Source organism: Solanum dulcamara, chromosome 3 (assembly GCF_947179165.1).
Source record: "Solanum dulcamara chromosome 3, daSolDulc1.2, whole genome shotgun sequence".
NCBI classification, from domain to species: Eukaryota; Viridiplantae; Streptophyta; class Magnoliopsida; order Solanales; family Solanaceae; genus Solanum; species Solanum dulcamara.
In genome coordinates, this window is record NC_077239.1 from 39,163,107 (window position 1) to 39,177,562 (window position 14,456).

Here is a 14,456-nt window from a genome sequence, read left to right on the forward strand (position 1 = left end):
GATGTAATCCCTAATAACATCTAAAGGGTACCTCGGAGAATTACTTTCCTGGTCTTCACGTGATGGTTCACTTGACTGTTTCATTGAGTCTGAGGTGATGACCTAGTTGCATATGGTTTCTCACTACTCTACTCGTGCATATGGTAACCCTTCTTTCACCGAGTCCCATGATGGGCTGGGAACATTATCATGCACAACTTTATTACTCCTTCATCGAGTCCCATGCCGGCTATATATATGTATGTATGAAGTATACGATGATGAAATACTGTATATAATAAAGTTGAAGCATATGATGACGCCGTATGTGATGAAGTTATTCATCAAGTCCCGAGATGGATATATATATATGATATGATGAAAATGTGGATCGAGCCGTACGTTTCTCAACATTGTTTTAAATTATGGATCAGGCCGAACGTTCTTTGATGTATTTTACTATGTGATAATGGCACCAAGTCCCATAAAGGGGACGGGTGCAGTACGTTATGTACACTACTCTCTCATCGAGTCCCTCACTAAAGGGACGAATACTTATGTAGGCATGCATATAAAAATATAGGGATACACTTGTGACCTCGAGTCCCAAGTGGACCGGATGTACTATGATGACATATACGATAAGATTATGCCATATACGATGACACAATGAAGTGATATATATGATGAAAAGAGATGATGATATGATATTATGATGAAAATGATTTTACTGCATAAGATGCAGGCACAGTAATGGGTTAATTGTTATACTTGTCCCCTACATCCCTGTTCCAACTGTAATCTCATTATAGTGTTTTATGCTTACATACTCAGTACATATTTCATACTGACCCTTTCTCTCTTTAGGGGGCTGTATTTCATGCTTGCAGGTACAGACACGCGACTTGAGGATCCACAAGCTTAAGATTCCACCCAGCGGGTTTAAGAAGAGATCCATCATGTCGGAGCCTAGCTTTTGGTACCGACTATTGATGTATATATTTGTGTGTTTAAGGGTACGACGGGGCCCCTGTCCTGCCTTATGTTTCTGTTTCTTTTTACTCTTAGAGGTCTGTAGACATGTATGTGGGTTGTATATGTATGTGTGAATAGTTGTGCCTATATGTTACGATAGCCTTGTCGGCTTATATATATTGTCTTGCTATGACACAAATAGGAGATAGGTTTCCTTATAGTTAGCAAGGGTACACGTGAGTGTCCAGTTTGGGCACCCATCACGGCCTATGGGGTTGGGTTGTGACAAAAGTGGTATCAGATTTATTCGTCCTTGGAATATCTACAGACCATGTCTAGTGGAGTCTTGTTTATCGGTGTGTGGTGCACCACATCTATAAATAGGAGGTTACAAGACATTTAGGGTGTTACCTTTCTCTCTTGTCTTACATCATGTGATAGATCTATGTTATTAGGATGATCCCTCACTGACATACAATTGTAATTACAACAATGCCTCCAAAGAAAGCAACAACTGCCCAGAAGTGCAAGTCAGTAGCGGATGGAACAAGTCAGACCCCAGGAGTTATTAGGGCTCGTGCCCAATTTATGCTGGGATTTGTGCTCCAATCGGCAAGCTCCACTACACCACCACCTCTGGAGGAGCTTAGAGCAATAGTAGCTGCGGGCCCTGAGACCCTAGTGCATAAGCCTCCAGTCCCATAACTAGGGCAAGAAGATAAGGCAATGAGGTATACAGTTCAACTATTGACCAGGTTAATGGCAGAACAGGTTCAAAGGCATGGGCTGGAGATTAGGAGGCGGTACAGTGAGCGACAACCCGATAAAGATTATGGCAGAGACCAGCATAAAAAGGCTAGAATGGCTGGTGATTCGAGGGATTTTCAAGGCAGATAGCCTTACCAGTATAGTATATACCCTTCCCAACCAGCCTAAAGGGTACCCCTCAGTTCCCAAGTGGAATATTCGATAACACGGGATGTCTAGGAGTCTGTCCGAGCTCTAGGATTTCAGGTGCACTAATGAGCAAAGGGTCGCGTTAGTTAAAGCCACTTTTACCTCAATGTCCTAGCTGTGGTAAGGCGCATTTTGGGAAATGTCATCTTGCTACAGGTGCTTGTTTCACCTGTGGCCATCAAGGCCATTTTATGAGAGAGTGTCCATTTAAGAGTAGATGAAAGGGTACAGCTCAACCTACTAGATCAGTTGTTGGGGTTTCTTATTCGTTGGCTACGTGCCCTATGAAGCAGGGTATGCATACCTCAGCAGGCCATAGTGGAAACTATGGCGGACTTTCTCTGGATCAGGAGGCATCATCAAACATGGTTACAGGTATACTATTAATCTTCTCCCAGGATGTGTATGCATTAATAGATCCAAGCCCCACTCTATTATGTATATATCTCCTTTTGTTGCCGATATTTGGTGCCCTGTGTAGATGTGATAGACTATGATATACATATATGTGTTGGCCCTATGAGGCATTGTTGGTATTTCTAGAGTGCAGGTTTGGGATAGTAAGGAATATAGAGGAAACTCTGCCAATTTTTTTCTTTGGAGATAGAAAAAGAATGACATATATGGTTGTAACATATCTTGAGAGATCGTATCCACGGTAACGATAAGGATGAAAGTTCATGAAGTAGAGAAGGGTATTGTGTATATGTACCTCCACTTTGGGGTGTCACGACCCAACCCCATAAGCCGTGACTGGGGTCCGACCTAAACCTCCGTATACACATTTATTAGCTATGGTTAAGTCGAACTATAAACAACATAGTAGCATGCATCAGAACCCTATTGGGTGATAATATTTCTATAAACTTGTAGCCTCTTTCATTTGTATCACATCATGAAAGGGCACGCAAGCCGATAAGGCTGCCACAACATAATAACACATACAATACATCATATAGACCCAACTGAACCAAACTGACATCCACAACCCACATATACATGTTTGCAGACCTCTAAAAATATTAACGACAATATACTGTGGGACAGGGCCCCCCGTATCCCTGGATAAACAAAAACAATTATATACATCAGCAGTCAGTGCAAAAATCAGGCTCCGATGTAATGGAGCGTATTCCAGCTGAGCTGAATGGAAGCCTAAGCTGATAGACTCGCAAATTCTATATTTGTACCTGCGGGCATGAAATGCAGCCCCCTGAAGAAAGGGGGTTAGTACGATATATGTACTGAGTATGTAAAACATAACATAATACAACTGGAAGCATATCTGAAATAGAGAAGCAGGGGATAAAATATCAAATCAGAAACTTGTACCTGTACCCTGTGAATCATAAAAACATGCATGCTCAAATTATACAATATAGCCAGCCGTCCCTATTAGGGATCCAATGAAGCATATCTGTAGGACCATCAAAGGCTCGGTGCCATCACCACCTTATTACAACACATCATCACATATATACATACGTACCCGGCCCTCTAGTGAGGGACTCAGTGAGTTTTTTATGTCATTGCATTATCATGTCCTCGCATAGTATACCCGGCCTTTTAGTGAGGGACTCGGTGGATAATGTAGTAAACTGCACACGTCTACATACCCCGGCCTGGGACTCGGTGATACAAGGGTTACAGTATGCATGAGTATAGTAGTCAGTAACCATATGCAATTTAAAACATTATCAGAGACTTGACCGTATAAGAAGATTAAACTTTTGTCTTAGGACCCAAGTAGTAGTGTAGTCATCTCGAGTGCCCTTCTAAATGCCATTATGGCTATATCAATTGTAATCTCGGGGAACCTAGGTATGTATTAATATAAGGCCAAATCGCTTATGGAACCAGAAACACTTGTTTTCATATAGTCTTTAAGACTTGGAGCCTATACATCTGGTACCTCTTTAACATATAGAGGTTTCCAGGGAAATAGTTCAACTACTATAGGAGTTCAATATTCAGAAGTAAATCAGAGATTCTTCAGAATGGGATTACCCCCACATTTCATATATAAACCACTTAAGACTAAGACATGCTAAAAGGAAAGAAAGATAGCTTTACATACTTATGCCAAAAACATGCTAAGAGGAAGCTTCACATACCTCTTACGAGTTACTATTTATTTCGTTCACCTCGTCGTCCTTTGAACCTATTCAACAAGGAAGCAATAAGAATATCAACCCCCCTTGACTTTTCAGCATCTTAAGTTGCACCCAAGTATTCATAGAACTCATTTTCTCTCTCGTCTTCCCGGCTAGTTCTTTAGTTAGTTAAGGCGTTACCAGAAATCGGGCAGCACTTCCCCTATAACATGCCCTATTCGAATTTCCAATTACATCCCTAAGTACTACAACCAACCAAAAACAATAACCTGCAGCTCATATACACACAAAACATGGAACATTACACCTCACAAGCTCCAAACACTTGCTGAAAATTACCAAAATAGGGTTCCTAGTTTCCATTTTGCAAAACTTTTAACCATACGAAATGGAGAGTCGGGTGGATGCAACCAGCAGAACCCACACCTATTTTAGGCCATTTTCCATCCCTGCAACACACCCCCACACACCTGCAGCAGCACCCCACATGCATAATGCCTCATTTCGACTATAATTTAACTATAACGACTCCAATTTAGTTTGCTTCTAACGTCGAGCATTACTACGACATTCTTACACTTCCAGCTGCATACAAGGTGTACAATACACCCTATAACAACACCATAAACTTCAAATTGGAAGGAAAGACCTTACCTTACCCGAAATTAGCCAAAACTCGCCAAAACTCGCCTCGAAAACTTTTCTAACGCGGTTAAATCATCGTGGATGCTTGATATCCGTTTGGTGTTGCTCCAAACCATGATTTTATACTATTAATACCTCCATATCATCATGGTATACCCTAGATAATTAATTTACAGAATGAAATTGGGACTTACCTCTTTTTCTTCCCTAGGCCATCACCTTTTCTTTTCTTAGTTTAGGGTTTTTGTTCCTTGTCTTTGCTGAAGTTTTTGGATAAGGAATGAGACTAAGAGTCATTTAAAATGTAGATATATGTTTCCTTAGGGGGTGACATGTGTCATCCCCTAAGGGCGACACGTGTCCATCCCCCATTGGGCCAACACATACATGTTGCCAATTAAGGGATGCCACATGGCAGTGGGGTCCCCCCCAAGAAGGTGGGTCACCTACTTGAACCCAAGCAGGTGGATCACCTGCTACCACATGTCACCTCCCTATGCTGTTACGTGTCATTCTCTCCTCCTCCTCATGGGTTTGTAATCTCGTCTTATTTTAAGAATCTATGTAATCCGTGCTACGTAAGCTTGGTATGTACTCAAGTGGCTTAAGTATGTAAGACTTTTAAATTAATAGCTTACGTAGGTAAGTTGAGTCTTACGACTCATTATTTGGCCTCCAACTCCTTCCAACTTCTCATGACCCTATTTCCAACCTTTCCTACTATGGGGTATCATATTCTTCTTTCCTTAGAGTTGTTTGATGTATGTGGACAGTAGGGGTCACATGGCCATTTTCAAGAAGGTTAGGAACACGTTTTAAGGTGCAAAGGTGAGGGGTATAATAGTGGGATCCCTCGAAGATAGGGAATAGAAATTGCAAAACAACTGAGGCATTGTGTGAAATTATCAAAGGAACAAGTGGTATCCATTGGAAAAAAATGTGATAAACAAAATTTGAGACACGTGTCATCAGAGTATAAGTGCCCCGAATTGAGAATTAGACACGATTATAATACTAGTGACGTACTGATTGGGATGAATGAAATGTGGCTTCAGCTAAACTACTACATTAGTTATATGACTCGAGTACCAGTACTTGGACTAGAATGGGTACTAGTTATTGAGAATTCTGAGCACCCCATGATTATATTAAGGTTTCTTACAAGGGAAACCTAAAGTATAGATAGGTTAACAGAAGGTGTAGACGTGGTGTAGTATGTCAAATGTATTGGAACAGAATTATATGCGTATGAACAGTTGAAAATAAACAGAGGATGACATGGTTACACCCTAAAGGAGGGAAGTAGACAAAAGAAACACAAGCATGAGAGGAAATCAACTGACACTGTCACATGTTGATAGGACCTCTTAAATTTCAAGCGAGATCCCATACTGGCACGAGTTAGCAAGAGCTCAAGGCCAACAATAAATAGATAGAAGTCGCGGTATCTGAGACCATGCGAAGAATCATGGGTTCCTACAAAAAGAGGTGAATACGATAAGAGAGTAGGACTAAGCAAACTAAGGGCCGCGAAAAGGGTAGTAGGGCTGTGTTTGAATAAAGATTAAGATATGGCAACAACGTCATTGGTCGTTGATATTGGGACGTACAAGTAGCAAGAAAAATAGATAATCTCCTATGGTAGGAAATGATGAGACCAAGGAGTATGTAAAGGAAGAAAAAAAATAAGTAGGACAAAATAACATTAGCACGAGCAAGTCCTAGTGTGAAGTTGATATGTAAAGCAAGACGGGCCGAGAGATGAAAAGACTATGTTTACCTCATACCAGTGGTATAAGAGTAGTTGTGTAACCTATGAATAGTTATATACAACATAAGACCAAGTGGAGGAGTACATGATGAAAAAGATTTATGATATTTTGGAGACATTACAGAGGAATACGAAGAGAAGTTAAATCAAATATCCAAAAAGGACACAGTTATGGTTGAATTAAAGATTTACCCCGACACCGGTTGTAACAGAGAAGAAGAGAGGGCAAGGCGAAACATGAAGAATAGCGAGAATACGCTAAGGTAAATCTTGGGCTAAGATGAGTGCCTTCAAACATTATTGCAAGGATGGCAATGGAATGTAATACAAGGACTTCCGGGGGGGTCACCCATCCTAGTACTACTCTTGCCCAAGTACATTTAACTTCGGAATTCTGGTGGAATCCGATGTGTTAGTGCTACTATGATAGCATGAGATGGAGAATCTGAACTAGCGGTGAAGCAACGATACGAGATTATGTACCTAGAGTGTTATAATTTACGATAAGGGAATTGTAAAAGACCTTAAGCAAAACAAGCAGGATTAGCCGATTACTAACAAATGGCGCACTTGTATGCCACAGTTCTTCAACATAATACTAGTTAATGATAAGGCAAAGCACGGAACAGCTGTACAGGTCATTGTGTGAGGGGACTTCAGCACAACTTGGTAGCCAACTCTGATGGGCAAAAAGCAAAACCCAAAAGGCGAGGGTACCAGTTGATGTCATCTAAAGAAGGCAAGAAGTAATATATGAGGTCAAAGATTCCACAATACGACCTTGGCTACAAGACTTACTTTGCACTCCCTAGACAAATAATTCTATATGGAATGTTATCCGTAGATTAACAATATCAACCCATTTTCTTTCAATCAAGGACTACCTGTCTAGTCGAGATTGTGTAAAATTATAGGTCAAGAGGGTGGTGAGACTTTACGGAGTTCCCATAGCTATTGTCTCAGATAAAGGAGCCTGAGTTACAATTAACTACTAAAGATTAGTCCAAGAAGAGATTAGGAAGACAAATAGGTCTTCGTACACCATTGTACCCTCAGACCGAAGGACAGACTAAGCTTACTCAACTTAACACTAGAAGAGGTATTGGGAGCCTATACGGTTGACTCCAAAGGTAGCTTGGATAATTGCCTACTACCTATCAAGAGTATTTACTATATCAACTATTATTCTAGTCTCTAGATAGCCCCAAAAGAGACTTGGTATGGCAAAAAAAGTAGGTCATCAATTGGTAGGTTGATGTTGGTAAAACGTGACTAATGGGCCTAGGCGTGGTTTAATAAGCCATTGAGAAGGTGAAGCTTATTCAGGAGAGAGTGTTAGCAGCTCAGAGTCGACAGAAGTCATACATAGGTAATTAACGTCGACTTCTAAAGTTTTAAGTTAATGATTGGGCATTTCCAAAGGTACCCCCCACAGAGAAAGTAATGAGATCCAGTAGGAAAGGGGACCTTAGTCCCAGATAAATTGACCTTATCAGATCCTTCGCCGATTAGGCAAGGTTGCCTATGAGCTGGACTTACCAGGGAATCTGGAAGCAGTACATCCAGTCTTCCATGTATTAATGCTTTAACAGTATATTGGTAATCTAACCTGGGTATATCTGCAGAGGGTATCCAGGTTACAGAGGAGTTATCCTACGAGAAGCAACCTATCGCCATCCTGGGTTGGCGAAGTAGAAGATTGTGAAATAAGGACGTAGCTTCTGTCAAGGTACTATGGAGAAATAAAAATCATGAAGAGATGACCTGGGAAGCGGAGTAGGAAATGAAACACAAGTATCCGTACCTACTCCTTACGCTATAGGTAATCCCAACCTTTGGTACTCTGATAGTGATAGTTTGATGAAAGTATGTGTTATTGCAATAGACAAGAATTTCCATATAATCTTTATAAGATCTTAAGAAAGGTTTCGGTTCACATTCGAGGACGAATTTCCTAAAGGGGAGAAGGATGTTACACCCCGTACTTTTGCACTTTGGAACACGTTCTTAAGTCTCTTGAAAGGCTCTTATGTTTTGGAAGGATCGTAAGCCTCCTAGGTTTCTTAAGGTTTTCTAAAGTTTTTTAAAGCTTCTTAAGCCTTCTTAAGAACTCTTAAGCTTCTTAAGAGTTACCATGTGAGCCATGTAATCTATAACGCTATCAAACAACTCTAAGGAAAGGAGAATGCGATACCCCATAGTAGAGAAGATTGGAAATAGAGTTATAAGAATCTAGAAGAAATTAGAGACCGAATAATGAGTCGTATGACTTGAATTATTTACGTAAACTACCAACTTGGAAATATTACATACTTAAGCTACTTGAGTGCATACCAAGCTTACGTAGTAAGGATTACATAGGTTCGTAAAGTAAGATGAGATTACGAACCCACGAGGGAGAAAAGAGAATTCCATATAGCAGCATGAGAGAGTGACACATATCAACAGATGGATCAAGGGTGGTGGACCCCACCTACCATGTGGCAGCCCATAGTTGGAAGGCATGATGCATTGGGCCAATAAGGGCGTGACACGTGTCACCACTTAGGGGTTGACATGTGACACTCCCTCATAAGGTGGCATTTATGTATATATATTATAAGTCATCCTTATCTCCAAAACAAAGTCATTCTTCCACAAAAATATCTAGGCAAAGGAAAAGAAAAGAAAAGTCTAGAAAGAAAAAGAGAGAAGAAGAACCTTAAACTTGAGAACCAGAGCCACGGATTTGGAGACAAAAAGGTAAGTTCTCCGATTTTGTTCCGTAAATTAATTATATAGGGTATACCAAGATGTTATGAAGGTTTTATTAATGAAAATTTATGATTTGTAGCAGCACCAAAACGTTAGCAAACAGCCCCAATGTTCTAGTAGTGCTAGGAGAGCTTCTGAGGCGAGTTTTGGAAGTTTTGGCGAGTTTTGGGTAAGGTAAGGTTTTCCCTTTAAAATTGGAGTTTATGATATTTTATGTGGTATATTACATGTCTTAAACAAGGTTGGAAGTGGAAAAATTGCATAAGGATGGTTGACATTTGGAACAAACTAAATTGAGTCCGTCGTAGTTAAATCAAAGTCGAGTAGTGTGTTGCGATTGTGGTGCTGCGGTTGCAGTTGGTTGGATGGCGTGTTTAAGGTCTGGAAAGTTTTCTAAAAGGGGTGTGGTTACTTCTGGTTACATCCACATGACCCTCTATTTTGTATTGTTAAAGGTTTTATGAAATAAAGATTAAAAACTCTATTTTGATATCGTAGCTTTGGGCGAGTTGTTTGGAGTTTGTATTGTATAATTTTGAAGAAATTTACTTGTGTATATGATACTGGTTGTTTGTTTTGGTATGGTTATTGACACGGTAGCCGAGTTGAAATCTTAGGGATGTTAAAGTTATATGGAAAATGCTGCCCGATTTTTGGTAACTTCGGAACTAGTAACAAATTAGTCGAGGGTATTGGATAAGGAAACGATTCCTATGGGTACTTGGTTGTAGAGTTGGAAATTGGAAAGTAAAAGGTTATTAGCCTTAGTATTACTCTCATGTTAATATGTCAAGGAGATAACGAGGTGAGATGGGTTACAGTTAATCCACAAATGGTATGTGAAGCTTACCCTTTCTTTCTTTTGGCATGTCTTAGCCTTAAGTTATATCTATACGAATCTTGGGAGTCATTCCATTCATAAAGCTCTGAGTATGAGTCAAAACCCTTGTTCACTTCTAGATGTTAGAACTCCTGCACTAAGTGGACTCATCGCCATTCAAGTCTTCTATAGGATGAAGAGTAGTACATATAAGGCCTATCTCCTTCTTTCGTTGAAATCGCTTAAGGTAAGTGAAATAATCTCTGATATGAGTTTAGAGGTAATTCTATTTATAGGTTACAGATATAATTCGTGACTCGTAGTCACTTCTGAATACTAAGGGTCCTAAAGTAGTTAAATACTACTCTTGAGCCATCTATATGTTGAATAGTAAGTGGAGATATAAGCTCCTATTCTGAAAGGCTCTGAGAGGATAAATGTCTCTGATTACATAAGCTGTATCTCTGATTGCATAAGCTATGTGTCTGATTGCATAAGTTGTGTCTTTGATTGCATAAACTGTGTGGCATTATCTTGGTACACGCTTATGGTTTCTGAGGCCCTAATTGATATAATCCGTAATAACATCTAAAGGGTACCTCAGAGAATTACTTCCCTGGTCTTCAAGTGATGGTTCACTTGACTGTTTCATTGGGTCTCAGGAGATGACCTAGTTGCATATGGTTTCTCACTACTCTACTCATGCATACGGTAACCTTTCTTTCACTGAGTCCCACGATGGGCCGAGAACGTTATCGTGCATAGCCTTATTACTCCTTCATCCAGTCCCGGGCCAGCTATATATATATATATGTATGAAGTATACAATGATGAAATACCGTATACGATGAAGTTGAAGCATACGATAGCACCGTATGTGATGAAGTTATTCACCGAGTCCTAGGCTGGATATATATATATATATATATATATATATATATATATATATATATATATATATATATATATATATTTATATATACGATGATCTGATAAAAATATGGATCAAGCCGTATGTTCCTCGACATTATTTTAAATTATTAATCAGGCCGAACGTTCCTTGGTATATTTTACTATATGATAATGGCACTAAGTCCCATAAAGGGGCCGGGTGCGGTATGTCATGTACACTACTCTTTTACTGAGTCCCTTACTAATGGGTCGGATACTTACGTAGGCATGCATATGGAAATATAGGGATACACTTGTGACCCCGAGCCCCATAGTGGACCGGATGTACTATGATGACATATACAATAAGATTATTCCATATACGATGACATGATGAAGTGGTATATATGATGAAAAGAGATGATGATATGATATTATGATGAAAATGATTTTACTGCATAAGATGTAGGGACAGTAATGGGTTAATTATTATACGTGTCTCGTATATCCCTGTTCCAACTATAATCTCGTTATGGTGTTTTATGCTTACATACTCAGTATATATTTTGTACTGACCCTCCCTCTCTTCGGGGGGCTGTGTTTCATGGTCGCAGGTACAGACACGCGACTTGAGGATCCACAAGCTTAAGATTCCACCCAGCGGGTTTAAGAAGAGATCCATCATGTCGGAGCCTAGCTTTTGGTACCGACTATTGATGTATATATTTGTGTGTTCAAGGGTATGGCGGGGCCCCTATCCTTCCTTATGTTTCTATTTCTTTTTACTCTTAGAGGTCTGTAGACATGTATATGGGTTGTATATATATGTGTGAATAGTTGTGCCTATATGTTACGATAGCCTCGTCGGCTTATATATATTGTCTTGCCTGTTGGCACGCTATGACTCAAATATGAGATAGGTTTCCTTATAGTTAGCAAGGGTACTTGCGAGTGTCCAGTTTGGGCACCCATCACGGCCTACGATGTTGAGTCGTGACATCTCACTACAATAATAATGGTGTCAATAGTGACTGATATACTAACGCCGTATATGATGAAGTTATTCATCGAGTCCCGGGCCGAATTTATATATATATATATATATATATATATACGGTAATTTGATAAAAATGTGGATCGAGCCATATGTTCCTCAGCATTGTTTTAAATTATAAATCGGGCCAAACGTTCCTCGGTATATTTTACTATGTGATAATGGCACCAAGTCCCATAAAGGGGCCGGGTGTGGTACATCATGTACACTACTCTTTCACCGAGTCCCTCACTAAAGGGTTTGATACTTACGTAGGCATGCATATAAAAATATAGGGATACACTTGTGACCCCGAGCCCCATAGTGGACCGGATGTACTATGATGACATATACAATAAGATTATGCCATATACGATGACACGATGAAGTGATATATATGATGAAAAGAGATGATGATATGATATTATGATGAAAATGATTTTACTGCATAAGATTCAGGCACGGCAATGGGTTAATTATTATACTTGTTCCCTACATCCCTGTTCCAACTATAATCTCGTTATGGTGTTTTATGCTTACATACTCAGTACATATTTCATACTGACCCTTCCTCTCTTCGGGGGGCTGCATTTCATACCCACAGGTTCAGACATGCGACTTGAGGATCTACCAGCTTAGGATTCCACCCAGCGGGTTTAAAAAGAGCTCCATCGTGTCAGAGCCCAGCTTTTGGTACCAACTATTAATGTAAATATTTATGTGTTCAAGGGTACGGTGGGGGCCCTATCCTTCCTTACGTTTCTGTTTCTTTTTACTCTTAAAGGTTTGTAGATATGTATGTGAGTTGTATATGTATGTGTGAATAGTTATGCCTATATGTTATGATAGCCTCGTCGGCTTATATATATTATCTTGCCTGTTGGCATGCTATGACTCAAATATGAGATAGGTTTCCTTATAGTTAGCAAGGGTACATGCGAGTGTCCAGTTCGGGCACCCGTCATGACTTATGAGGTTGGGTCGTGACACATCACTAAAATAATAATAGTGTCGATAGTGACCGACATACTAAACAAAGAAGGCTCAACCATAGTGGAATCACCTGCAGAACTTATGGCTTCTTTAGCAGTTACACTCATAGATTCTCCGCATATATGCTCTCGATCAGACTTCTCTCTCAAATGGAAATCATCTAGGGAATTCATGTGCGCCTTACGAAGCTGTCTAAACTCTCTTTTTATACCTTCTACAGGTCACTCTCATCATTATCCTTATCTAGTCTCTTCATTTTCCCTATCAGCCAATAGCTCCTCGTTCACAAATAAGTCAAAAAATATAGCTGACTTCTCCGAATCTACCTATATAGGGTTAGGATTAATTTGAACTAGGCGCATGGACAATATCATAATCTTTTTGTGGAGTTGAGTAAGCTCACCATAGATTTGCTAATCTCGAGCACCTGTAACTCTCTCAGTTGTGTGTTAATCTACTCCTCTAGGCAGTCTATCTAACCAAGCAAGTCCTTTATAGAATGATCAAATAAACCTCTTAGAGAGTCTTCAGACGCCTTAATTACATACTTAACCCATACTTTAACTAATTCAATAACTGATCCAACTGCTGCTCTGTGTATGCCATTTGCTTGGCTATAATAATAATATAATCTTTTGTCACTGTGACCATATTTGGATGGGCTTGTGTACATGGAGTGGATGTGGTCTCAGGAGCATGTGGGATGTCAGACCTGGTTGCTAAAGTATCAAGCTCACTTTCTACCAGTTGTCAGACCAACCTCTAACTCTAACCAAAGAAGGATGATGTACCCTTCTTATGCATATTTTTCAAAGGCATTGTACCTGCTGGGGACACCATTAAATCCAAACAAATTATTAAAAAAATTCATTTTTTTTCATTATTTAACTATTGTGTTTGGGCTGTCATAAGTCAAACTACGAGTCGTAGTCTCATTACTCCTAGAATGACTTGTGATACATTCCAAATAACTTTAGGTTTTGTTTCCAATTAGTATGAGGCATAGTATGACTCATGGTTTCAGACCATTGGTAGTAGGTTGACTTGTACTCAAAAGTTGTAAGAGTTGATTTTTTAACATCACTCAGTACGAATCATACAAATCATACTACGACTAGTGATTTGTGACCACAACTTGTAGGCTAATTTGTACTTAAGAATACTAAGATAATTCATGCTCCAACAATTATTAGTATGAGTCATACTTATAGAGTACGATACGTAATGAAAAGTCATACAAAATTTTAGAGACTATGAACTTTTGAGAGCAAGGATTACGACTGATCTTATGAGTCGTGACCACGGACTACTAGTCTTGGAATCAATTGTATCCCCTATTCTAAGGATAACATTCAACATATATCCAAGTTCAATTTTGGTTTGGTTTTACACCATTAGGATAAAAGTTTAACTTCTTAGTTATCACTATCATCAAGACTAGGTAGATATTTAATCACTAAGAATGAAAAATAGCCCTAGTTCAAGTAAGAAGCATAGAGTTATACTATAATACAATCGTGAAAT

At 39.4% G+C, this 14,456-nt stretch overlaps 1 pseudogene; it reads right to left on the minus strand.

Annotated features, from left to right (window-relative positions):
• Window positions 1-6,757: 6,757 nt before the first annotated feature.
• Window positions 6,758-6,876, minus strand: LOC129883765 (5S ribosomal RNA; annotated as a pseudogene).
• Window positions 6,877-14,456: the final 7,580 nt, after the last annotated feature.